At 39.0% G+C, this 374-nt stretch overlaps 1 non-coding gene across 1 annotated transcript; it reads left to right on the plus strand.

Annotated features, from left to right (window-relative positions):
• Nucleotides 1-64: 64 nt before the first annotated feature.
• Nucleotides 65-168, plus strand: LOC127745341 (small nucleolar RNA R71). Its single transcript, XR_008006538.1, has one exon. It is a non-coding gene; the product is annotated as a small nucleolar RNA R71 (small nucleolar RNA).
• Nucleotides 169-374: the final 206 nt, after the last annotated feature.

The raw sequence follows: 374 nt of genomic DNA on the forward strand, positions 1-374 counted from the left end.
TGACATTTTCGAAAATTCAGATAGACCATAATAGAATATATCTAATATGGTCCATTCTGAAAACATGTTAGATGGACATCTTTTGGTCAACTGCTTGTATCTTTCCCAAGCTTCATAGAGGGATTCACCATCTTTTTGTTTGAAGGTTTGAACATCCACTTTCAGCTTGCTCAGCTTCTGAGGAGGAAAGAATTTATCCAAGAAGGCAATGACCAGCTTATCCCAGGAGTCCAGGCTATCCTTGGGTTGTGAATCGAACCATATTCTAGCTCTGTCTCTTACAGCAAAAGGGAAAAGCATGAGTCTGTAGACTTCAGGATCAACTCCATTCGTCTTTAAAGTCTCACAGATCTGTAAGAACTCAGTTAAAAACT

This window comes from Arachis duranensis, chromosome 2 (genome assembly GCF_000817695.3).
Source record: "Arachis duranensis cultivar V14167 chromosome 2, aradu.V14167.gnm2.J7QH, whole genome shotgun sequence".
Classification (NCBI taxonomy): Eukaryota; Viridiplantae; Streptophyta; class Magnoliopsida; order Fabales; family Fabaceae; genus Arachis; species Arachis duranensis.